Raw genomic sequence first — 26,683 nt, forward strand, 5'->3', positions numbered from 1 at the left:
CCTGAGAATGTTCCAGTGAGAGGTTTGGGGGTGTATACATCTGCATGAACAAGGTAAAGCAATCTGTCAGCTTTGTCGGCACCACTCTGGTGGCTCAGTTTCCAACAGAGATCTCTTGAAAGATACACTTAAGATAGAAACAGGCTTCATCTCCCACCTCTTCAAGACCTCACAGGGAACGGATTTGCAACTCCTCTACCTATCTTTAAGTCCTTGCAAGGTCTGGTGGCTTTTATGGCTGACAAGAGGTGACAAAAGGTGACACCAGGGATGGGATCTGCATAGTCTAGGGTAGGAATCTTCAACATGGGATATGATGCATCCCTCTGGTCCCACACACCAGGCAGATAGGAATTCAGAATCTTCACCAAGATGCTTCTCTCTGCCTTGCCCTCCAGGGTGCTGAGGATGATGCTCTACTTAATGCTCTGCTTAAACCCATCAACTATTCTATGGGCTGTGCAGAAAACTAAAAACAACATACAGTAACTCATTTGTATCAGTCTCTAGTTTCTGCTATTATAAATACACTGTAACATATTTGGATATTTTTATTCAGTATTATGCTATTCTTCTGATGTGACTCAAAACAGAAAAGCAAGTAAGTGCAAAAAAACTAGCACTCAAATTTATAGATATCCACATGTGTTCTGACAATCTGTTTATATATTGTTTATGGGTGTCTGTATGTGTCTGCTTGGTCTGGGGCTTGAACTCAGGGCCTGAGTACTGTCCCTGAGCTTTTTTGCTCAAGGCTAGACACTTGAGCCACAGCTCCATTTTCCATCTTTTTTTTTTTGAGTCTCTCAGACTTTCCTGCCCAAGCTGCCTTTGAAATGTGATCCTAAGATCTCAGTCTCCTGAGTAGTAAGATTACCGGCTTTAGCTCTGTACTCTCTGTATGTATGTATGTATGTATGTATACATACATACACACACACACACACACACACACACACATATATATATATGCACGCGCGCACACACGCGCGCACACACACACACACACACACACACACACACACACACACACACACACACACACACACACACACACACACACACACACACATTTTGCCAGTCCAGGGGCTTGAAGTCTTAGTCCTGGAGCATGAGCCTCTTTGTGCTCAAGGCTAGCACTCTACCACTTGAGCCACAGCACCACTTCCGGCTCTGTTTATGTGGTACTGAGGAATCAAACTAAGGACTTCGTGAATGCTAGGCAAGCACTCTACCACTAAGCCACAATCACAGTCTTTTGGTGGTTGTTGTTTGCTAGTCCTGGGGCTTGAACTCAAGAAATGAGCACTGTCCTTCAGCTTCTTTTTGCTCAAGGCTGACTCTCTACTAAGTCACATTCCCAGCCCCTGGCCTCAAAAGTCTCAGTCTGATTTTCCATCAACTTCCAGGAGCTGGGATTATAGCTGAGTAGCACCTCTTTCAATATGCAATGAGAATCTGAACTCTTATGTCTGTCACTGATCTTCATTGTGGAATCTTTGAGAAAAGGGGAGAGGATAAAATAAGTGTTGAGTTAAGACATAGGTGGATGCTTGCTCTGCAAGACCTGAGCATTTATGATTAAAAATGGGTTGAATGCTTCATCTGGGATCACTTTCTCAATCTCAGAGAATTTTCAGTTTGGTTTATCACAGATCTATCTTTCTTACTGATTTTTTCCTATTATTATGCTGATGTAAATGCTAGTGATTCCTTTCCTTTATGATTGTGTTGCTTCTGCCTTTGTTGGGTAATTTTGCTTTTGTTTTGAACAGTTTTGTAATATACATTAAAATTCATTAATTTTATACAATTTGTCATGACTACTTAAAACATATTTTACCACATTTTCAAATGCCTTGCCACCCAATTCCTGGATTGGGAATGTAGCTCCCTGGTGGAATATTGCCCAGTATCCACTAGACCCTGGCTTACATCCCTAGAACTCCAAAAATTTATATTTAAACGTCATCCATTATTAGCCAGGGTGCTGGTGGCTCATGTTTCTAATCCTATTCAGGAGAATATGAAGATTGCAGTTCAAAGCCAGCCTGGGTAGGAAACCCCTGAAACTTTTATCTATAAATAATTACCCCAAAATCCAGAAGTGGAGCTGTGGCTCAAATGGTAGAGCTCTAGATGTGGGCATAAAAGTTCAGGGACAGCATCCAAGCACTGAGTTCAAGCCCAGGACTTGAGAAAAAGTCATCCATCATCCAAATAGTGAGCATAAAATAACAAATACTCTCTCAGCTCTTATACACTTTGCCCTTCAAGCCCTTTGACAGAAGTTGAATGATATACTTTTTTCTGACTTTTCATTAACAAAATAACGTTTGAGTCTCATCTACATGGTAGCATATAACCATTCTTAGTTCTTTTTTGTTGCTCAATAGTATTTTGTATGGAGGAAAGTTGTTTATGTAGTCACAATATTATAGGTATTTGTGCTATTCCAATTGGGTATGTGGACTATGTATCCATAAGTATTCATGAGTGCATATGTATTCATTTAGTGTGAACAAACTATTGAGTAGAAATATCAGTATAAGGTAAATTTATGTCCAGTGAAAAGAACCTTCTAAAATATTTTATGAAGTGGTTGCATTGCTTTATATTGCCACCTACAATACTCCTATTTGTTCTAGTGGATGTGAAGAAGTTTAGATCTTTTCTTCATTTGAAGTTCTTTTGCACCCAAGAATCTCCATAGTTTTAGTATCACGTAAAATCACTCTAGCTATGGTGATGAAAATTTCTAATCCTGACACTTGGGTGGGTGAGGAAGGATGGTCAGGAGTGCAGGCCTATCTTGGCTACATACTTAGGTGGCTGCCAGGAAAAAACAGAAACAGAAAAGAAAAAAAAAGGAAGAGGGAAAAAAAAGCAAGCCCTATGAATCATTTGTTTTCCCTCTGGTTTGTAATCTAGTTATAAGACTTGTTTGGCTTTTTGTGTGTGGCTTCTTTCAGTTAACAGGTTTTCAATGTCTATCCATGTCATGGCATGTAGCACTACTTCAGTACTCTCTATGGTTGCATAGCATTCCCTTTATGAATATAGCATGTTTTGATTGAGTGTTTTCTTCTATTGAATGGTAGGTACTGCTTTGCATATCTTATTTTCTAATTTTTGTTAGAACTCTTGTTTTCCATTTGGTTATAGATTCAGGACTAGAATTGCCAAATGAGATAATTCTATATTTAGTTTTTCATACTTTTATTTGCATCAGTTGTAGAAGGGCTGACATATCCATATATGCATATAATGTACCTTGACCACACCTACCTCCTTCAAACCAATATCAATAAGCCACACCATTCAATTTTCACACACACACACACACACACACACACACACACACACACACACACACACATACATATATATATAATGTATTTTGATCGTATTAACTCTTTTTCATTTGTCTATTCACTCGTATCATTCAGGATAGGACCTATTTTAAATTCCTGTCACTCATCTTTTAAGAGTGTGTCAATTGTCCAGTCCAAAGGGGTTGTGCCAATTTCACACGTGCATATGTTGTCCTTCAAATCAGATTAATCCCCTCTATTACTCTAACTTTCCCCATATCCCCAACCTCCCATTATTCAATAGCTTTCATATGAGCTTCATTTTGCTATCTTCATTCATAAATGGAATGTGTTTGTTTTCTTTCCCTCTTCTTATCACCTCAAACATTTCCAAGTTTACAAACATTCCTATATGCTAACATACATTTTTATATTTTATAGGTTGCATCCACATGAGAGAAAACATTTCATTTTTTAGTGGCTGAAAAATATCCCTTTGTGTATATGTTCCATGTTTTTAAAATCTATTCATCAGTTGTAGGGTATCTGGGCTTAGCTATTGTGAATAGTACTACAAAGAACAAGGTGCACACATGATTCCATTGCATTCTGACATAGAGTCAGATATATGTCCTAGAGTGGTATTGCTGGATTATTGGAATTTTCAGTTTTCTGAGAAACTTCCATACTGATTTTCATATTGATTTATATTCCTTCTAAGAGTTTCTAAGCGTTGCTTTTTCCTCTGAGTCCTTACCAGCATTTGTTGATGTGTTCATCATGATGGCCAATCTGACTAAAGTGACACAAAAATCTCAATGTTGGTTTGACTTGTGTTTCATTCTTGGCCTGAATGTTGAGTATTTCCTCATGTGGCCTCTGTGAGCATGCCTTAAGAGCCCTAAAATGGGACCAACATCTGTGCACTCTGCTGAAAACTGATCACCAGCTACATGGTTACCTTAAGATTGACAAAAGCCCTGTGAGCCAGAAACCATCATACTGAGCAATTTTGAAGGCTACTCACCTATCACACACAGCACTGTCCCACTGTTGGGCCTTGATTCTTGGCATAACCTCTACAACAAAAGCTTCTGGTTTTATACCTCAGTTGAGATTTCTATTTCAAAGGTTGTTTCTTACACATGGACTGTATCACAAATAAAATTAAATGTTGGTTTTATTTTTATATTGAATGGTATTTTTCTTGTTGTTAGGGATTAAGAACAGGGCTGGTCCATGTTAAGTACACTAGGTCTAATATGGAGCTACACTCCAGAAAATAGAGGAGTTTTTATTTTGATACAAACAGGTAATCCCTTGAAATGTTTGGAGGATTTAAAGATAGCAATAGTATGGTATGATGACACAGGCCATTAATCCCAGCAGGCCAGTCTTGCATTATCATGAGACCATAACATTCAAGCATTAAACAAAATGTAATATAAAAGAATATGGGTATTATACTGGCAAGTTTCTGGAAGTAGAGTAAAATAATATCATGTAAATCATTTCCTTTCTCTGAACCCTATTCAATCACTATGGAAGTCACTATGTCGATTCCTCAAAAACAAAAAACAAAAAAAAAAAAAACAGAAATAGAATTCACATTGGCTCTAGCAATACAAAATTTGGGCATTTACCCAAAAGACTGAAAGTCAGGATACTGTAAATGCAGCTGCACACCCATGTGCATTGCAGCACTATTCCCAATAGACAAGTTAGGAAAACAGCCCAGATGCCACACAAGCAATAACTAGATTAACAAAGTGTCTTATATGTATATAATAAAATGGACTTTTATTCATCCTCAGGAACAATAATATAATGTCATTTTCAGGGAAGTTTAACAGATCAAGAAATAATCATATTGGTTGATGTAAGTCAGGCTTAGAGAGACAAATGACGTGTTTCGAGTTTTTTTATTTTTTTTACTCATCGATGAAAGTTAGGCTCAAATATGAACATACACGTGAAAGCATACAGTGCCACAGGCAAATATACACAATCAAACTGACTAAAGGATCATATATGCAGGGATGAGTTTCCATGGTATAACTCTTAGACTTTTTGACTGGTCTCTTAGAACAGTTATCGGACAGTTTAACAAAATGAACACCAGGAAGCTGAAACATGTCTTGAGGGATGGAGATAAGGGGAGGTACAGATTAATGGAAAGGGGAATGGAGAGCAAACAGGAATATACTCAATGTGTACAGATGTAAGGGGAATTAGGAAATCTGAGGAGACAGATGTGGCTAGGATGGATGGGAGGGTGAGGGAGAATGATAAAAAGGGTAACACTGATCAAGATTCCACATACATATAAATGGATGTGTTAAATTAAAACCCCAACATACAACAATTTGAAAATAATAAACAAAGAACATAGAGAAAAAGACAACATTGAAATATGAAAAGAACTGCCAGAAACTTCCAGACTCAATTAAAAGATCATATTTTATGTTATCAGTACTGAGGAAGGGAGAAGATAGCTAAGTGCATACTCAATATATCCAACAGATTAATTGCAGAAAAGTTACCAAATATTGAAAAAGAGAAGCCCATCAAGGTACAGGAAGCATTTATAACACTCAATAGACCACACCAGGGCAAACCTCCCTTAACATATTATACTTGAAACATTGAGCACAGGAAAAAAGAAAATGAAAATCTTTAAGTAGAAAAACTAAATCACTTACATAGGAAAAGGTGTTCCGATAGGATTGGAATAAGAGTTAATTACTCAACAGAAACCATAAAAGCAAGGGGGGGAAATGGAATGATGAATTTTAGCTTCTGAAAAGTAAACAATTGCCAGTGTAGAATACTCTATACTACAAAGCATTCATTCATAACTGATGGCCAGCCCTATGATATGCTGGTTACTTTAGAGATCAAAAACAGATGATTACAAAGGAGGGGGTAACAATGCTCAATAGGAAATGTACTCATTACCTTACTCATGTAACTGTAACCCCTTTGCACAGTATTTTTACAATAAAAAAGATACTCAGTGTAAGTTTTGTGAAGGTAATGGTTGCTTTTGTTGTTGGTGGTTTTGGTTTTTTTTTGTTTTGGGTTTTTTTTTTTTTGGCCGGTCCTGGGTCTTGGGTTGAGGGCCTGGGTGTTGTCCTTGATCTCCTTTTGCTCACGGCTAGCCCTCTACCACTTGAACCATAGTTCTACTTCTAGCTTTTTTGATAGTTTAGTGGAGACAAAAGTTTCACAGACTTTCCTGCCTGGGCTGGCTTTCAACTGTGGTCCTCAGATCTCACCTTCATGATTAAATGTATGATTAAATATAGCTGGTATTAAACGCATAAGCTACCACTGCCTAGCTAAAGATGATGGGAAATTAACCCAGGTCTTCACATATGTTAGGCAAGTGCTCTGTCACATCCTATAGCCTTAGTACAATACATATTTTTTAAGTTCACTCTTTTTGTGTACAATGCATGGTTAGCATGTACAAAGCTGCAAAGCGCTGAATTCAGTCTCCAGTACAGAATGAAACCAGAAGCAAGAGCAGTAAGAGACAGCAAGAAACAAGAAAAGGAAGAGGATGAAGAAAAAGGAGAAAGGGGGAGAAAGGCTACCAATCCTAAACAGTGTATTGTTACTGAAGTTCAACCTCTTGGGGAAGATTTAATAAGCCAGATAATCAGATGGATGTTTCATATTTTTGAATGACTAAGTTTTCACCTCACAGCACAACAGATGTACTTACTTCTCATTTACAATGAAGAATTTCAATTACAGGACATTATGTCAAGTAAAATAGATTGACAAGAAAGACAAGTATGATATGTTCTCTCACACTTATGGACCAAAAAGTAAGAAACTGTAGGTGGAATAATAATTATCAGAAACTAGGAAAGGTGACAGGAATATGGGTGGAGTAAAAGAATGAAGAAAGTATGGTTGAATATTCTTTTTGCACTTTTCATTTATGTATAGAAATATCATACTATGTCCCATTAATATGTACAAGTACTATGTGTTAAAAAAAGAAAAAGTGTGTGTTTGTGCATGTGTATTTGTGTTAAGATGCTGGTATCTTATGCTGCACATTTCAAGAGTAGCCCATTACAAACTATTAGTTTTCTTTTTGGTTTTTATTTATACTAATTTCTAATCAAAAACATGAATTACTAACTGAAATAATTGAATGAGTTACTTAGTACCTCATATTAGGAAAAAAAATTCTCTTTAGCACACAAGAACAGCAAGAAAGGAGAGAATAGCATGGGTTGTCCAAGAATAGCAGAGGGGAAATTATTACAACTGCTGAAAGAGAGCACTGTTGATTCTAACTGGAATTTACATCCTTGTGCAAAGGAAGAATTTCATTTCATAGTTCTACATAGAGACAATAACAATAATTAAGAGGGAAAAAATAATTAAGAGGATTCAAAGCTAGGCACCAGTGGCTCATACTTTTAATCCTACTTAGGAGGCTGAGATCTAAGGATCACGGTCCAAGGCAGTCTGGCAGGAAAGTCCATAAGAGTGACTTCAAATTAACCACCAAAAATCTGAAAGTAGCAATATAGCACATGTGGTACAGCATTAGACTTGAGGGACAGTGCCTAGGCCCTGAGATCAATACCAGAACCAACACAAAACAGCAACAACAAAAACCAAAGCCAGGTACTAGTGGCTGCTCAAAACTTTTCATCCTAGCTACTCAGGAGGTTGAGATCTGAGGATCATAGTTCAAACCCAGCCTGAACAGGAAGTCCATAAGATTCTTATCTCCAATTAATCACCACAAATCTGGAAGTGGAGGTATAACTCAAAGGTAGAGCACTAGCCTCACGCACAAAAAGCTCAGGGCCAATATCCAGGCCCTGAATTCAAGTCCCAAGAATGGTGCGTGAGTGCACACACATGGACACACACACACACACACACATACACACACACACACACACACACACACACACACACACACACACACACACACACACACACACACACACACACAATCATTGCTTACATTGTTGTCTGTCTTGATAAACCCACAGCTGGAATTGTCCCAAAAGGTTTCATAAGGAAGTACATCAAACGGCATGGACATTGGTATACTGTGATTCTAAAAAGAGAAGTACTGGAGGTCAAGTGATCTGCCTAAGTGTTTATCAGAGGAAATTATAGTGGAAAACATCACCAATACCAGGTATGATAAGGGAAAGGATGTGGTAATAGGCGTGTCCACTGAGGGGATCAGTTTGTGCTAGTGGGGACACGTGGGGGGAGGGCGGGGGGAACTGTTAGTGGGAATGTGAATCAGTGCAGCCAAAAAGAAAATCAGTAATGTCAGTACTTCAAAAAACTTAAAAATAGAACTATCATTAAGACCCTGTTGTACAACTTACTCTTAGTGTGTAGCTGAAGGAATCAGTACTAACATATGGTAAAGATATGTGCATGTTCTTGTTTTTGGCAGGGATATTTATAGTAAGCATATCAGGGAATCTACCTAGGTACACATCAACAAAAGCATGGGTTAAAAATAGCAATGCACAAACACAGTGAAGTTTAATTCAGACACATAGAGGAATAAAACTGTGGAAAACAGAACTGGGTATCAGCATGTAAAGTGAAGAAATAGGCCACCTGAGAAAGACAAATACTGCATGTTTTCTCTCATATGTGGAATCTAGTACAAAAAACAAAGACATGTGAAAACAGGAGGGAAGAACTAGGAGAGAGCAAGAAGAGTGACATTGTCCAAAAAGAAATGTACTCTACCTAACTTATGTAACTGTAACCCCTCTGTAATCACCTTTGTAATACCAATTAAATTAAAAAAAAAAAAAAAAAACAAAGACATGAACTGAAAAAGGGATGTGATTTAGAAGACGAAGGAAAACATCAGGGGGGTAGGAGTGGAACAAGAGAAGATTATGAGAGCAGGTATAAATATGATAGAAGTCCACTGAATACCTGTATGAAAACACCATGAGGAAACCCCTAATTTTGTAGAATGCAAAAAATGTGCTCTGACTTCTTATTTAAACAGGGGGAGAAATGTCAGCCTTTCTTCTTTTGGTCTCCATTCCTGCCCAAATGAAATACCAAAAAGAACAAGAGTGTCATCTTTGTATCTGACAAAATTAGGAGACAACTGTATTCAGTGGGCTTCCAGAAACATAGACAATCAAGAGCTGTGAAGAATTCATAGCATGCTGGGGGCCACAGATATGAAGTGGCAAAGACTAGGACTCATGGCTGAGGGTGGACATATACTCCAATGTAGGACCACAGGCAGCTGTGGTAACTATAATAAAGTTTATAGCCAGTCAGGAGGTTTTCCAGACCATGTGAGGTCTGAGGAATAATAGGCAGGAGCCATAACAAGGAAAAACTCAGACAATCCTTATTTGTGAGTAGTTTGTAAAGATAGGAGAAAGAGTTGGAGGAACTAGAGGAAAGAAGAGGCAGAACTTCTCCTATTTCTTAACTTAGGAGTAGTAAAATCTGAAACAATGGACAAATTATTTTGGGAAGTTCTCACTTGCTAGAAAATCCACTTCCCAAGGTGGTAGTGGCTCAGCCTGTAATCCTAGCTACTCAAGAGGCTAAGACCTGAAGATCATAGTTCAAAGCCAGCCAGGGCAGGAAAGGTCAGTGAGATTCTTTATCTCCAATTAACCAACAAAAATCCAGAAATGGAGCTGTGGCTCAAATTATATAGTGCTAGCCTTAACAAAAAAGCTGAAGGACAGAACATAGGCCCTGAGTTCAAGGACCAAAACACACACACACACACAGATCTGATCTGCTTAGAATGTGCCTTTGGTGTGTTCCCTCACATGAAACTTCAGTGAAAAGCAGGTCCAGGAATAAACCTTCCATTCAATGAGAACCACTTAAAAGTTAACAAAATGAGCTGGGTGCTGGTGGGTCACACCTGTAATCCTAGCTACTCAGGAGGGTAAGGTCTGAGGATTGAAGTTTGAAGCCAACCTAAGCAGGAAAGTCCATGAGACTCCAATCAATCTCCAATTAATAAAAAAAAAACATATAAACAAAACACACAAAAAAGGTCCAAAGAGGAGCTGTGGCTCAAGTAATAGAGGGCTAGCCTTGAGCAAAATGAAGCTCAAGGACAGCACCCAGGTTGTGAGTTCAAGCCTAGGGCCTGTAGAAAAAAAGTTAGCAAAACCGAAAATGTATTTTAAGCCAGGATTTCCATTCCTAGAAAGTATATACTCACATAGAAGGACTGCAGGTGCACAGTGAAAAAAAAAAGTTGGCAGTTGTCCAATGTCATCACCAAGGTTTTGCTTCCCAGATCCATGATATATTTTTATTGTAAAACAAACTCCTGGGCAGAGAAAAGGAAAAAGTGAAATATTTACTTTCGATAAGGTAGTACATCCACACAGTGCAATTTTCAAAAGCTATGAAAAAGACACACACTTGTCTTCTTCCAACTTGACTTCCCCCAAGCCATCGCCTGTCCCTTCCCTATGATCAGGAAATTTGGGTTACTAGCTTCTTGTATCTTTTTCCAGAAACAGTTCATACACATGCAATCAATGAATAAACTGAAAAACCACTGTGCATAACAACTGATATTCAATCAACCAACCTCAAAGGCAGATAGGAATTATAAACTTCCTGAGACTGGCAAAGAAAATGATTCTCAGATCAGCCGGGACCACCTTACATGAACCTAGAATCATTGAAACTAGAATGCCATTTCTAATTTAGGATGAACTGTGATAGTTGTGCAACTCTTTCCCCGATTTTTTTGCAAGTTCTGGGGCTTGAAATCTGAGCTGGGTGCTATCCCTGAGCTTCTTTTGCTCAAGGCTAGTGCTCTACCACTTGAGCCACAGCAACACTTCTGGGTTTTTTAGTTTATTGGAGGTAAGAATCTCACAGACTTTTCCCGCCCCAGCTGGCTTCAATGGTGATCCTCAGATCTCAGCTTCCTGAGTAGCTAGGATTACAGGCGTGAGTCATCGGTGCCTGGCTTCTTTATCTTAAAAAATTATTTTTATTTCATATACTCACATCCATTCACATACGCACACAGACACACATTTTTATATGGTATAAAACATAAATCTTTTTTTTGTCAGTCATGGGGCTTGAACTCTGGGCCTGGGCGCTGTCCCTCAGCTCTTCAGCTCAAGGCGAGCGCTCTACCACTTGAGCCACAGCGCCACTTCCAATTTTCTAGTGGCTTATTGGAGATAAGAATCTCACAAGTCAGTCTCTCCAAAGGACACAGTACAGATGGTGACAAATAATTTCCTAGGTGAGAGAAAATGATCACAGCCAAGAACCACAAAACAGGATGTGTGCTGCCAATTAAAAGGTCATGCCTGTAAATTACTGTACTTGTGATTCTCCAGCCAACATGGTTATTCAAGAGGAGTATCCTTAATGGAAGTCCACAATGGAAGCTGTGTAGAACCTGGAGTTGGGCAGGGTTTACATTTATAAAACATCTAGGAAAGTTAGACCTTTGACCCTGCATGTGCCCTCCCAGACTGTCATTCGCTCCCCAAATTATCTTCCAACAAAATGAGCCTTCTTGGCCAGGTATTGGTGGCTCATGCCTGTAATCCTAGCTACTCAGGAGGCTGAGATCTGAGGATCGAGGTTCAAAGCCAGCCTGGGCAGGAAAGTCCATGAGACTCTTATCTCCAATAAACCACTCAGAAAAACAAAAGTGGTGATGTGACTCAAGTGGTAGAGTACTCACCTTGAGCAGAAGAGCTGAGGGATAGCACCCAGGCCCAGAGTTCAAGCCCCACGACTAACAAAACAAACAACAACAACAACAAAAGAAGAACAACTAAATGAGCCTCCTCCTCTTGGACTCTGATGGTTAGACATGGCCTAGTCACTGTCTTTCATGCAGGACTGGCTGACTGGTTGCTCTTGGTGTTGCTACAGGGAAGATGCCCAAAATGCCTAGAAACAACTATTTGACCTTCCTACAGCCAATAAAGGACATAGTTCAGTGGGGTGGGGGCTGGAATGCCACGGGTGGATTTGGACTTCTGTTTCCTGGAAGTCATATGGCCACCTGGTGGGCCACACGTGTACAAATGGAGGTGAGGGAGGCCAGACCTAGAGAGGAAGAGATGAGGATGCAACACAGGATGAAACAGATGGGCTAGAATTAGATGAGGACAAGTATAGCTGAAAGTAATGAGGGGCAGAGTAGGCTGAATAGGAAAAATGAGAGGAATAGCCAGGGAACTGAGGTTCTTGAGAGTAGTAGCATGTGCCCTCGGTCAGCCTAGACTCCAAGCTGCCCCATTTACGCTATTTGTGGTACGGCATTTCCTAACATTTGCAACACAGAATTAACATCCATCTTCAACCATTTCCCTAGACTCTTCAAAGATGACTCAGCATTCCTAACATGAGCTTTGTGAACTTTAGCCTATAAACCACCAACGTCCATACTTGAGTTTTCATATTTTAAACAATTATTTCACCATATTGTCTGGCATATTTAAGTAAAATTGCCAAAGTATGAACTGTGATCCTCTTTACCTATCTTCTGAGTCTGTTAATCTGAGAAAATCCCTTGAAGCCATGATAGCATCTCATATGCTACCTTTTACACCACTAGCCTAGAACTCCCAGAACAGAAAGGATCATAGATCAAATGCTCAAATCATGGGCTTATTAAATCAACTTAAAAACACAAAATATTTAAAAAAGAAAACCCAAGTAATAGAAGGAAATTATGATACACTAAGGACAGGATGCAAACAGGGTTGAGGACCACATTTTGCAAAGCAGGTGTTGCACAGTGTTTACAGACTCCGCCTCTTCCTCCATCTGTCTGTCTATTGCATCAACTTCACTAAGCAGAGCTGAGAATTGAACAAGGGGCTTAATCAGACTGAAAGTACACCGAGCTTACGACATACCCTGCTTCCCTCCGCTGTCACTCACCTCCCGAGAGATGGATTTTTTTCTCTATTATTGGGACAATACTCAGTGTCCTCAATTAGTGGCTAATTTAGATAAAAGGTAGTTCAGGTTGGAAGATGCCTTGACTTCATCTTCCCGTGCCTTTCTAAGTAATGTATCTTGGTTCCCTTATGTTTTTTAGCTGTTTTTCAGCATGTCTTACTATGAAGTGACTTGTTAAATATATTTACATATTTACATATATTTACATTTTGTGAGTATGGCCTGTCTCAAATCTACTTGCTTATCATCTATATAGCATACAGCCTGATTTTTGTTCATATCTTATATGCTCCTAGCTTGCTTATTATGTTTAAACTTTCTTACAAGTTTCTTCTGTCATGTTTTTGTTATGTCCTTCGGAAAACAAACAAAAAAAATGAGAGCTAGTGCTTTTATAATATGAGTAGGGGCCTTTATAATGACTGAAAGAAAATAACCAAGATTTTCAAATGTCCTTGATATAGTGGTCTTCACTAGACTATAATCATTTAGAGGATAGAGAAACTGGGAAATGACTTTATGCCAATGACTTTGTCGATGCAATAAAAAAAAACAACTACAATGACAAATTGTCAAACCAGGGATAAGAGAAAACTACTTTGATAAAAAGTGTGTCCAAAAAAAAACCCATAGGGAAGAAATATCCTGGAAAATAGAAATGAGGAAAGGAAGGATGTGTGCTAGGCCTGCATCTATTCAACATCATACTGCAAGTGTGATAAAGCAAGAAAAAGAAAAGGAAGCTGGGTGCTGGTGGCTCACACCTGTAATCCTACCTTCTCAGGAGGCTGAGTTCTGAGGATCATGGTTCAAAGCCAGCCAGGACAGAAAAGTCCATGAGACTCTTATCTCCATTAAAACACTGGAAAACTGGAAGTGGTACTGTGGTTCAAGTGGTAGAGTACCCACCTTGAGCTGAAGAGCTCAGGGACAGTGCCCAGGCCCAGAGTTCAAGCCAACAGAAAAAAGAAAAAGAAAAGGAAACGTGACTGGAAATGAATAATGGAAGCATTTAATCTCTGAAGATGACAGGCACATAGAAAAGATGCTATTAGAATAGTGGAATTCATTGAGGTTGCTTAATACGAGGTCAACCTAAAATATTCCTTTCTTTATAGAATAATCAGAGCAAATAGTGATGCCATAATATCGTATTTCAATTGGGGGGGGGGGTAGAAGCAGGGAGAAACCCTGAGTCCATTGAATGGAGACTTTGGAAGTATGAGCTGAAATATGGGTGGGGTGGTTTCTGCTTGTGAAACACTAGGAGAAATCACTTTGAGGCTTTCTCAAAGATGCAGAAGGTCTTTAAGAAACAAAAGGTACACATGTGAAAAAGGACACATCTATGAAGTATGAATGCATAACAACTGGATGGAGAGAGTGAAAAGACTAGGGATGTTTCTGAGGAGGAGAAATCAGACAGGCTCTCTAAATCAAGGAAAGGATGAGAGCTGTGCAGATCTGCACAGATGTCCTGTGCCTGCATAAATGGGAACTCTCAGAGGCTGAAATTTTTACTTTAAGGGTTCAAAATCTGACTCACTGGCTGGCAACTTCCTTGCATCTACCACCCCAAATTTCTAGTATTCACTTGCCCCTTGAACTTTATTTTTTCCCTTCCACCGAAGGCTCTTTTTTCTGATATGTAAGGAATTATTCAAGATTTCAGACTACTTGCTTAGGCTTGAGAGCCTCTGATAGCTAAGGGCTTAGAGGGCTGTGCAATAAAGCAGTCCATTTGCATGATGGCCAAACCTACCCATACTGTTGGGGAGGAGATAAAACTTTCTTCCAGAACAGGAAGAGGGACAGAGGAAGGAAAGAAGGAAAAGCAGTGAGGAAAAGTTGGAAGGATGGACAAAAGGGAGACAGGCAGGAGGGAAAGAAATAGAGATTACAGAAACCTTCTTCTCTGGGTCCCTCAACACTGCCATTAATGAAAAGGTGAGAAGCTTCCATGCATCTTTTCCCCAGCACCTAGGGTTGGACACTGTGCATGGAGCCATCATGTACTGTCATAGAAAACAGAGATATGCAAGGGTCAGATTAAGAACTCTACCTGGCAGTAGTGTCACAAACAGGACCCCGATCAGAGGACTGTGTGGAGATGGCATGTGGACACTCACAGTCACCTAGTTGCAGGGGCAGACAGACTGCCCAGGGAATTTGGAAGTGATGTAGCTTCTATAAACCACCTTCCTTCCCTATCTCCCAATGCCACTCATCCTGCACCAACACAGATGACTCCATCTCAGGTGGTCAGCCCTGAGTGATGAGGAAAAGACAAGAAATTTCTCTTCTGCCCTGTTCATTAATGGGATGCCCATACTTCCACTCAGGAGAAGAAACAAAACTGGAGGAGAAACAAAATTCTCATAGAAACTGCTGCTTTTGGTGATGGATACAGTAGTTTTCAGCAGAACCATGTTGCCAGGGGAAACCACTCAAACACAGGTGAAAGATAAAAAATATTCAGAGGCATCAGAAAGCTTCTGTAGCACCTGAGATTTAAGAGGCGATGGCATCAGATAATTAGAAGCCTAAGGTGGTCATGCATAGTGACACACACCTGTATTCCCAGTACTCAGGAGTCTTAAGTCGGGAGGACTATATGTTCTGGCTGGCCTAGTCTACCAAGTCCAACCCCATCTGAGAAAACAAAGCACAAAAAGTTGTCAGAGAAGATGGCCAAGTCTGATTAAAGCATGTGCTACTTAGAAGAGTCATGGCTTTCCTCAATGCTGTCCTTAGATGCCACAAGAAAGTGCTCTGAGTTATGTGAGAGGGCCTGGATCAAGTTTTCAAGGTCTCCCTGCAGTACTTGACACTAGCTGGGGCCAATGTTGCCCAGACAGATCACTGTGCCAGGTTCCAGTCCCTCCAGATTTCTCTCCTTGCATTACACCAAATTGCTTTCATGGGATCTCGTGAGATTACACTGACAGAATGGTGCTAACACAGTTGTATAGTGTGATGCTCACATAACACACAGGTGTCTGGCCTAATTATATGGGTTCACCACAAAACATTGGGCTTGAATTACAGGTGTGGGTCTGGATCCAAGCTCTTCTGCCAGGATTTTTCGTGTTGCCTCTGCTTTCACTAAGAAGAGCAGAAAGTATTTATTGTGAATGTGCAAAAATATAGAAAGGACAATGGAAAAAGATAGACACATTATACAAAGATGAACCTAAGAAACTGTATGTGTCTATACTGGCTAGACTGGAACTTTGTCCTCTAACTCAGATGTTCCTCTTATCCATAGCTTTGCATTCTATCATTTTGTTAAATTTAAGTCTAATTTGCCTGTAAAGATTAAATGGAAATTTCTAGATACAAACAATTGTTAAGTTTAAATAGTTACCACTCTCTTTTTTGTCAGTTGTGGGGCTCAAACTCAGGGCCTGGGCACTGTCTCTGAACTCTTTTGCTCAAGGTTAGCACTCTACCACTTTGAGCCATAGTGCCACGTCTGGTTTTTGAGTGGTTAATTGGAGATTAAAAAAAAAAAGTCCCATTGGGACTACTCTGCCCAGGCTGGCTTCAAACTGTAATCCTCAGATCTCAGCCTCCTGCATAACTAGGCTTACAGTACCTGGCTCAAATTGATGCCACTCTGAGTGGCATAACTCTCTCATTAAATCTTATGATATCTTCATCTTATCTAGTGTATCCACACCTTATCTGCTACCTGCTCATCAGTCACTTAATAGCTGTCTCCATTATCAGATCTACTCTCCCAGTACTGCAATGCTTGTGTGAGATAACCCTTAATGGGTAACCTCATTACTTATGAATGGCTACAAAACAAGGGTATTGAGGCTGGCATTCAGACATGCCAACATGAAGTCAAAAAGTGCTTCCCTTATGTAAAATGGTTAAAGTCTGCTCCTTAAAAAAAAGTGTAATGTGAAATGACTAAGAAATCCCTACTTTTGCATTGTACCTCAAATATGAAAGCCATGGTACATTAATATATAAATGCATATTTAAGGTGTTAAATCATAGGGTTCATTGCTTCCTGGGTTTTAAGCATCCAGTGAAGACTTGAAATTGATCCTTAGTAGACAAAAGGGCACTAATGCCTCGCCAACTGAATGTTTAGACAACAAACATTTATGATGAGCAGTTCTAGAGAATAGAAAAGCTGAGATCAGTACACTAACAGGTTTGAGATCTGGGGAAGGCTCATTACCTATCTGAGCATGGCATCTTCTTGTTGGGACTGGATCTAGGAGAGAAAACCAAGCCTAGCATGTTTAACCTTTTACAAAGACACTCATCCCATCATGGGGCTCCACCATCAGGACCTTATGAAAGCTCAATCACTGCATAAAAGCACCACAACCAAGTACCATCCAACTGGGGGACAGGACTTCAACTTACCAGTATTGTAGAGGGAACAGAAGATGGACCACACAAACACGCTCTGTAACCGTATCCAAATATTTTTCCCCATGATTTTTATAAACAATATTTCATTATTTCAAAAAAACCATTAAAAATGAAAAACAAGGCAAGTGTTGCCAAAATGATTATGGATATAAACTGTGATAGCAAGAACATTAAGTAAGAAAAAAAGAGGTATTTAACATTAGTAAAAGTAAACATGCATCTAAAAGCATGATGGAAATGCAGATTCATGCATTTAAAAACTTTAAATGAGTTTAAATCTTTAGGGGGCTGGGAAGGTGGTTCAGTGGTAAAGTGCTTGCCTTGTATGCATGATTCCCTGGGTTCTATTTCCCAGTACCACATAAGCAGAAAAAGCCAGAAGTGGTGCTGTGGCTCAAGTGGTAGAGCACTAGCCTTGAGCTGAAGAGCTCAGGGACAGCACCCAGGCCCAGAGTTCAGGCCCCACAACCACAAAAAAAAAACCATAGATTTAGTTTATAAGTTGCTAAAAATAAAAGTATGACATGAAAAATATTTGATGAGAGTTCACAGAAATGAACACTCATCTCTTAGCATATCTGTAAGAAATGTAACAATTCAATGATAACAATTCATAAAGGTGACAACGTAAGTGCTTTGTGGATATAAAACTACAAACCATTGAATTCCAACGCTGAATTCACAAATAGATATAACTAAATGGAATAGCACAAACATGTTTTGAAAAATCAGAAATATTTTGTCTAGGTACAAAACAATTTTTAAATGGAAAACATCTGTCACCTTAAATTAATCTTGTGTTTGAGGGAAAATAAATTATAAAAACTTTAGAAATAGAAGTATATACATTACATATTAAAATATGAGGAAGTGGACAACACTTTTAAATAAAAGAAAAATGCACACATTTAACTCATAGATTACAAGTGCAATTTAGAAAAAAATAAGCCAAACATTAACACAAATGCAAGAGAATAAATTCCAATATGGTAAAAAGTAGTAATAAGGATTAAATGAGATACCACTATTTGATTCTAAAATAACTAGGTTAAGATTATACATGTTCAAAGACATCTCATTAAAATAGACAAACTATTACATTAAGAATAAGAAAGGGCTGGGTGCTAGTGGCTCATACCTGTAATCCTAGCTACTCAGGAGGCTGAGATGTGAGGATCAATGTTCAAAGCCAACCCAGGCAGGAAAGTCTGAGATTCTTATCTCTAATCAACTACTCAGAAAAAGCCACAAGTGGCACTTTACCTCAATGCTAGGTAAATGCTAGGCTTGAGCAAAATAGCTCAGGGTCGGTATCCTGCCTCTGAGTTCAAACCGCAGAACCAGGGGAAGAAAAGGAAATAATATCACATGCACAGGGGAGATATTAGGTACTAATATACCTTAGATTTCCAAAAGAACTCAAACTTCTCTGTCCTAAAATAGAAACACTGCCTTAAAATAATAATTAAAATAAAAGCTGACTGCCAGTGGCTTATGGCAGAATCCTAGCTATTTAGGACACTGAGAACTGAAGATGACAGTTCCAAGACAGCCTGCACCAGAAAGCACATGCCATGACACTCTTATCTACAATTTACCACTAAAAAGCCAGACGTAGAGCTGTGGCTCAAGTGGTAGAGCACAAAAGCTCAGGGATAGAACCCTGGTCCTCAGTTCAAGTTCCAGGGCTGGTAGGCACACAAAATTACTGATAAGCCCCGCTAAAATGAGGGGAATGGGAGAGGAACTTAAAGTCATGTTAAAATCTTAGCAAAGTAGAAATAGATGAGACCTCCCTTAATCTGAAAAGGGGATCTACTGAAAACTGACAGCAAACATCCTAGTAAATGGCCAATAAGTGAGATTCTCCACACATACATAGAGTAAGAATCTCCTATCAGCAGATCTATCATCATCATCATCATCATCATCATCATCATCATCATTATCATCATCATCATCATCATCATCATCATCATCATCATCATTTCTAGTTAGGACTGAATCAGCATTCTCAGCCAATGCAATAATCAAAACAAATAAGTAAATGTTTAGGACAGGAAGTTGAGATGAACATGAGGTGACTTGCAGATGACATTTTAATGAACTGAAAATATCTGAAAGGCTAGACTCCAGTGGCACACACCTGTAATCCTAGCTACTCAGGAGAATGAGACTTGAAGATTAGCATTTGAAGCCAGCCTGGGAAGGAAAGGTTATGAGATTCTTATCTCCAAATAACCAACAGAAAACCAGAAGTAGAGCAGTGACTCAAAGTAGAAAAGCTAAGGGACAGGGTCCAGGTCCTGAGGTCAAGCTCAATATCTTTCTCCCTATCTCTCTCCCTCTTTCTACCTCTCTCACTCTCTCCCTCTCCCTCTCTCCCTCTCTCACACACACACACACATACAAAATAAGATCCAAACATGCCTTTAGATGATTAAAAGTAATAAGTAAATCTGACAAGACTTCTGGATAAAGTGTCAACAAACAAAACTCCATCTATACAATGGTTTTTCTACCTATTTATTAGAAATGCTAGACAATGAAACTTTGAAATGGTGCTACTTACTATGGTATTGATTTTTGTAAGTCAGACAACTAAATTTAAAGCTTGTGCAAGACTTCTGCAGAGAAAATTACAAACACTATGAAAACAATGTAAAGATCTAAGGACACAGTGAAGTAGTGGCATAGGGACAGACAAGCAGATAAACAGAAGAGAATCAAATGTCTAGAAACAAACATACATGCAGATGATCAGATTATCAACCACAAATCCCATAAGAAAATGTAGAGGGGGAAGAAATGTTTCAGTGTCCATGATGCTAGAAAACGCAGGTACACAGGTAAAGATATTTTCACACAAAAGATCAATGATGTTACAGAGAGGATCCTAAGTGGCCCCTGTTTGTTTCCTCTTCATAGTAAGCCAAGAACCATTAGCTCTGAGCCTTCTGTACCAAACTCAAAACCTTACACATCTAATTAAAGACATCTCAATTACAATTCATAGTCATTTAGAACCTGCTTGCTTTGCATACACTGCTAAACTCTGCCCAATATCTATAGATAAAACCAGCCCAAGAGGCTACAAAGGACCCCCAAGGAGCTGACAAAGAGACTAGCCACTCTGCTCTGAGGAACATCATCTAGATACATAACCCCTTCTCCAGTTCCGCTTCTTACCTGGACTTTCACGGCCCACTTCCCTTACTGGGTGATGGTCCCTGCTATCATCTCAGGAGGTCTCTGCCTTCTCATAAAACCAGCAGCACCCAAATGATAGTTTGGTGTGTAACACTGGTAGGTTTGGGACTATGTCCCTTCATTGATGATTCCGAAATCCTCTAATGCATTACTCACTGCAGTAAACATGGGAATTTGAAGATGATTAAGGAACTTCTGTGGATTAGTAGGATAATCAATTGGCAAAGGATCCTGGAAGGCCTCAAAAAGTGTGACTCAAAATTAGGAACACCATTGAGACAGTTTGACCTGACACTGCTCTGTGTTCTATCTTCTTTGCTGCTCTACCCGTGTCTCTCCAGACAGGCCAAATCATAATCCCACTAAAACTTGCATGAGTCAACCACTTTGTTAGGACTGACTTCTGAAGATCAAAGGGGCCAAGAGGTCTGGAGAAGGAATTAAGCCATACATTTGGGACCCACTAGGCCAGTGCTGGACAGTATGAGAGCCATGGGCCTAAACATAAAGAGTGCGGTATTGTATGCACCTGGAGTGAGAGTGAGCTATCCTGACCCCAGGAGATATACAGTGGGAAGAGTTCCATGTGTGGGCTACTGATATAGGAAATTCTGAGAGGAGATGAGCAGAAAAATCTCATCCTTGGTGACCATAAATAAAGGTAAATAAGACAGATATGACATACTGGGCTAAGGGGCAGCCCTAACACTGTCAGAATGAATTGTCCAAGCAGCTAACATCAAGGGCTAAGACATTTTTCTGTGGATGACATCACTCTAGCCTCTACTTTGAGGGGTAAGGAGATCCCAACGCTTGAGATGATCCAATTAAAGAGTGAGTTAAAGAGCATAGAGGCAGGGACATTTATATATACTCAGGGACTCTGGAGGAGGTGGCTGCCCTTCGCACTTCAACTGAGAAGCCTAGATTGGGTCTTGCTCACACCAGCTTTTTACCAGGAAGTCACTCAGAGAAGAGATGTATCCAACACCCCTGCCCCAAGAACATACATAGGGCTGAATTGTCACCCTAAGCAAGGGCAATGGAATCCCTACAACATTGTGCACAATCAGTGTGGAGGGGGAATGACAAGCCCCAAGAGGATTTAGACTATGGTCCAGCATCCTCAACACAAGGGCAGCAGTGGTCTTTCTTTTCACAGTGGAAAGAGCTTAAGGGGACATTCAATGGATGGCACACCCTGTCAAACCCTATTCTGACACTTCAGTTGCCCTGGGTACTAAGCTGTGTGTAATTCTAGCATGGAGGAGCCCTTAGTAAACACTGTAAGAAGGGACTGTACTGATTCCTGGTTAGTGGATAAGACACTGACTCCTTGTCAGGGATTTGACAAAGTCAGGGTTTGGAAATACAAGCCAAAGATCTTTGGGATGAAGAGATATAGGAGCTGGGTGCTGGTGGCCTCATACCTATAATTTTAGCTGATCAGGAGGATGATATACGAGGCTCGTGGTTGAAGACAGGCAGGAAAGTTCGTGTAACTCTTATCTCCAACTGACCACAAAAAGCCAATGTGGAGCTGAGGCTCAAGTGGGAGAACTCTAGCCTTGAGCATAAAAGGTCAGGGACAGCACCCAGGCCCTGAGTTCAAGTCTCAGGACTGGCATAAAGAAAATAGATGTAGGGAAAAAATGACCAAAGTAGCCCCTGCTCCATCCATGTTGGTGTGCTCTACTTATGCTCACATCAACCAAGACATGGAGGATTTGAGACAGACTCCCCCAGATGAACTAATCAAAGCAACAAAGCCAGCAAAGTCTTGAAGGAGAGGGAGTCCCCAGCTCTTTGGAACAAGCTACCTTACTTGTTCTATCAACAGGCAGTGAGGTAAGGGCTCTGCAGCACCATAGAGCTGCAGAAATGGAGTGCTACTACAGGAGTTGATCCAGTTAACTTTCCACTCAGTCATTAGAGAACATACAGGTGCCAGGCATCTAAACCATGGGGCTACTGCATTGGAGGAAACTTGAGAAAGAAACTGGGCTACTGCAGAACTGGTAAATAAGTTCCTCGCACAGCAACAGGAAGAACTAGTCATAACTTAGTGATGGTACAACACTGCGCAGGTGCCTGTGGCTCACATTCTGCTAATGTAGCTACAGAGGGTTCACTTGGCAGCTTTATGGATGTTGCACAAGGTGTCATCAGATCCAGGCTCCTGCTTTACTACAAAGTAAAAATAACACAATCACTTTGATTATCCAGGAGGTGGTAGCTTACACCTATGATCCTAGCTAGTCAAGTGGCTGTGATCTGAGAACTGCAGTGAGAAGCCAGTTGGAGCAGGAAAGTCTCTTGAGACGTCAATTAAACACCAAAAAGCCACAGGCAAAGCTGCGGTTCAAGTAGCACAGCACTAGCCTTGAGCACAAAAGCTTATGGACAGCACTCAGGACATGAGGTCAAGCCCCAAGACCAGCACAAAACATAAATCACTTTGCTTGAGACAGGCAATCTAGAAATACATTACAATAGCTCATAAGTTTTCTAGGTAAGGACTACTGAGAAATCTGACACCATAGTCCTGCAAGATCTCAAAATACTGCCTATACCAATTGTATTATATCTCCCTTCCACATCCAAACTGTACCATATTGAAATGTCTACCAAATAAGGAGAACAGTGAAGGAACTGTGGCCAGTGCTGCTTCATGCAGAAACACAATTACAGCTTCATGTTCACAGAAGCCACAACTCTGGAATTCACAGCATAAAAACCTGCACCTCCAGCCATTTCCTCTTGATAATGGTGCACCCCTGATATGGACCTGATCTTTGGGACCCTTTCCAGCTCCCATCCATGCCTCATTCAGCATTGGCAAAGCACACCACCCAAGACTTGGTACAGAGAGGGATTTCATTGCTCTCATGTACTGTGCTCTGTGAAGCAGAGGAGGCCTACTCTCTATATCTATGAGGTAGCCCTGTTTCTCCTGGGCCAGGTGACCCTACTTGTGTGATTTCTCAGTGGTCCATCAGATGTCCCGCTTCTAAACACAGGTGACCTGGTACTCAACATCAACTTCTGCAGCCTCTGACCTGAGAAACACTTTCCATCTCCAGTGGTGACTACACATCTACTGCTGGCCTACACTGCCCTGGGGACAGTGGTGACTACACATCTACTGCTGGCCTACACTGCCCTGGGGACAGCAGGGTTACTTAGGAACCAAGCCATATGCACAGTGCACAGACAGGTAACACAGGGCAGATAGGTGACAATGGCAACTCTGCTTCTGGTATATTTGGGATAGTCATTTTCCTACTAACAGGACCAGACACTAACACCAAGGCCTTCACTCCTCTTCCTGAGTCTACTACTACAGCCATCACCCATTCCAGCTTAGTGTATGATCCAGGGGCGTTTTCTAAGTCCTGTGATACAACTTTGACTACAGACAAGATCCAGTAATCAGCTACTAACCAGTGCCACCAATCAGAGCAATGAGCCACTGTATGTAGTCCCACTGACAGCAGGCCCAGGGGGAGCATGCTTCTGACATTAGAACGAGGATGCTCAGGATTAGTGCAGTGAAATTAAAATTTTAAGCTTAAAAAGAGTGCATTTGTAAGCATAATGTGATATCTAGAGATTGGGCAGGGTGTGGAAAGGCAGGGTGGGAATGTGAAGGGTGTGTGTTTGTGTGTGTGTGTGTGTGTGTGTGTGTGTGTATGGAAATACTACACTGAACCCATTATTATGTGTAATTAATACATGTTAATTAAACATTTAATGAAAATAAAAAAGAGAGGTACTGGTGGATCATGCCTATAATTTTAGATACTCAAAGTCTGAGAGCTGACGATCATGATCCAAAGCCAGATTGGATACGAAATTCCTGAGACTATCTCCAATTAGCGTGCAAAAAAAAAAAAAAAGAAAAGAAAAAAAGCTGGAAGTAGAGCTATAGGTCAAATGGTAGAGTACTAGTCTTGAGCACAAGAGCTCAGGGAAAGCACCCAGGCCCTGAGTTCAAGCCCCAGGACCACCATAGAAACAATGATGAGAAGAAGGAGGAAAAGGAAGAGGAAGAAGAGGAGGAAGAAGAAAGAAGGAGTAGGAGGAAGATGATGACGACCCAAAGATAACAATAAAACATCAGTAGTTCTAGTTACATACCAAATTGTTAATGTAATACACCTGAAGATAATAAAAAAATGAGAATATGAAACAGTTAAAGCATGTAATACAGGGCTGGGAAGGTGGCTCAGTGGTAGAGCGCTTGCCTTGCATGCCAGAGGCCCTGGGTTCGATTCCTCAGCACCACATAAGCAAAAAAAAAAGCCAGAAGTGGCACTGTGGCTCAAGTGGTAGAGCGCTAGCCTTGAGCTGAAGAGCTGAGGGACAGTGCCCAGGCCCAGAGTTCAGGCTCCACGACCGGACCCCCCCCAAAAAAAGCATGTAATACAGATGTAACACAAAGCAACTTTATGGGAGTACACGGATGCAGCATGGTAGATGTTGAGGATGTCCTGCCAAGAATGAATGCACCAATAATGGCTGGCTTTTGTCCTATTTATGACAATGCTCTCTTCCCAGCCTTCAAGTATCCTACTTGGTGAAATAATAAACCAAAAGATCAGGGGCATCTTCCCATCCACCACCTCCCTGGTCATCTTGCTACATAGATGGAAAACAATTCTCAGCACTGAGGCCTATATATCAGAGCTTATGGCCAACTTGGAAATTCTTCCCTAACCCACCCCATTACCAACCCGTTTCCCCATTAACACATGACTTTTATATCACTCCTTAGAAGTGAGCTCCGTGATCAAAAAGCTGGCTGTTCCAGAGAACAATGTAAGCATGGGTGTTTCTGCAAAGACAATTCTTGTAAAAGGTGGCTGACCCCCAGGGAAAACCCTAAGCAATCTGTGCATGGGTAGGGCCCATCCAAATGGACAACCACTGTCTTAAGCTACCTGTTCCCACACACCCAGTCCAAAAGCTGCTGATGTCGGGCAAACGGCCACCTACAACAGCTTCCTCTAGATCAGAAGTGATGCAGCATATGGTCTCCACCAAAATACAGCCATGTCCAGATCAGTAGGAACACAAAGACTCATACGTGTGATATAATCCATGTCTACCTCTTAATGAATATAGCCTCTCTGAGGATCCCATATATGAGTACCCCTCAGTCCAGAGTTTATTGTATTATGTGACAAAATAGAACAACACATTGCAATACAAAAAATTCACAGGACACCTGTATAGATCATGTCATGACATACAAGTACACCTATGCTATTTACAAATGGCTGTTACCAGGAAAATGAAAGTCAGTGCAAATGTATAGAAATGAAGGAACACAATTGCCCACCAAACCAAAGCAGTATCTAACTTAGCCATAGCCATCCTCACATGGCAAACTGAACTGCATGCTGGGCTCACGGATACCTATCAGATCCTAGTCTAAGTTGGGTAGTACTCTCCATTTAGTAGTCCATTTAGTATTTAGTAGTACTTCTCTTATAACCTTGAAATATCAAGGTAAGCCTCGCCTATAATCAATGACATCCAACAACTGTATCCAGAGGCCAATCTCACACGAATATGTGGCCAGTTGTGGGCTGCATCAGTAACCAATTGATTGACTCAGACTCAGAATGCAACTTTGTCTGGTGAAGAATGAAGTTATATCATCTGCAGAAAAAAAAACAATGGAACTGGAGATCATCATGTTGAGATAAAAGTCAAGGGCAGTGTGACAAATAGGACATGTTTTTGTTCCTCGGCAGGATTTAGATCCACAATAGTAATTATAATATTGATAGAAG

General features: G+C 40.4%; 1 long non-coding RNA gene across 7 annotated transcripts in view; it reads right to left on the reverse strand.

The window, feature by feature from the left end:
* Positions 1-5,129: 5,129 nt before the first annotated feature.
* LOC138829407 (uncharacterized) overlaps positions 5,130-26,683 on the reverse strand; it is a 32,559-nt gene continuing 11,005 nt past the window's right edge. For 5 of the 7 annotated variants that reach the window (XR_011372585.1, XR_011372581.1, XR_011372586.1 and 2 more), the window contains 2 exons: positions 10,540-10,650; positions 5,130-9,381 (listed from right to left, as the gene is read on the reverse strand). This is a non-coding gene — a long non-coding RNA (uncharacterized lncRNA). The remainder of the gene's footprint in view (positions 9,382-10,539; positions 10,651-26,683) is intronic. The other 2 variants (XR_011372582.1, XR_011372584.1) reach the window with 2 other exon arrangements.

The sequence above is a fragment of the Dipodomys merriami genome, unplaced genomic scaffold (assembly GCF_024711535.1).
Source record: "Dipodomys merriami isolate MVZ:Mamm:240054 unplaced genomic scaffold, mDipMer1.0.p SCAF_171, whole genome shotgun sequence".
In the NCBI taxonomy this organism is placed as follows: domain Eukaryota; kingdom Metazoa; phylum Chordata; class Mammalia; order Rodentia; family Heteromyidae; genus Dipodomys; species Dipodomys merriami.